The sequence below is a fragment of the Odontomachus brunneus genome, unplaced genomic scaffold, assembly GCF_010583005.1.
Source record: "Odontomachus brunneus isolate Ranch 3 - 2012 unplaced genomic scaffold, Obru_v1 Obru_scaffold_026, whole genome shotgun sequence".
NCBI lineage: Eukaryota > Metazoa > Arthropoda > Insecta > Hymenoptera > Formicidae > Odontomachus > Odontomachus brunneus.
In genome coordinates, this window is record NW_022639476.1 from 1,995,969 (window position 1) to 1,996,760 (window position 792).

Consider the following 792-nt stretch of genomic DNA (forward strand, 5'->3'; position numbering starts at 1 on the left):
CAAATTACCTTGGTGTAACAATATTTTCTATTGTAAAACTTACGTTCACGCTAGGTTTGTATAAGTGTGAACAGGAAAAGGACATTGCACCAGTATCGCCATCTGCCCATGCACACTCGTTTCCGATCTTGCTGGTCAAATTAACATCTGCACAAAGAAACGCATTGAAATTGGAAGGAATACTTTAAATATTCCTCAGCCTTCTTTAACATTAAAAAAGTGGATAATGTCAATTATACTTCTAATAAGTTCGCTATGTGTAAGAGATTCTGATAAAAATAAATATTGAAAAGATACAGTCGCTGATTTGCTCGGCATCGATAATATGTTATTATAGATCAGAAACTTTATGAATATTTCGTGACTCCTGGCGGGAGAATTACACATTGGCAGAAAAGAAGAAAACAGAGCCAATCAGAACTCGCACTTAGTGGTCAGGGGATAGTTAACGGTTTCTGCTTTTTCATTATAACGAGTTCTGATTGGCTCTTGCTTTTCTACCATAGTGTGAATTCTCCCATAGGCCGGTATTCATAGTCCGATCTTATATTTAAAATCATCTTAAGTACTGTCTTAAGAGAGTCAATTCTGTATCTCGAAACGAAGGAAAAATTACAAAAGTGAGCACATTCACTAGGCACTGACCAATGAAATTACGAATATTCTAGTATATTTGCTCACTTTTGTAATTTTCACTTCGTTTCGAAATACAGAATCGACTCCAAGATGTCATGAACTAATCACAGAGCTATATTCGCATCTTAAGGATTACTTAAAGCAGTCTTGAAATAA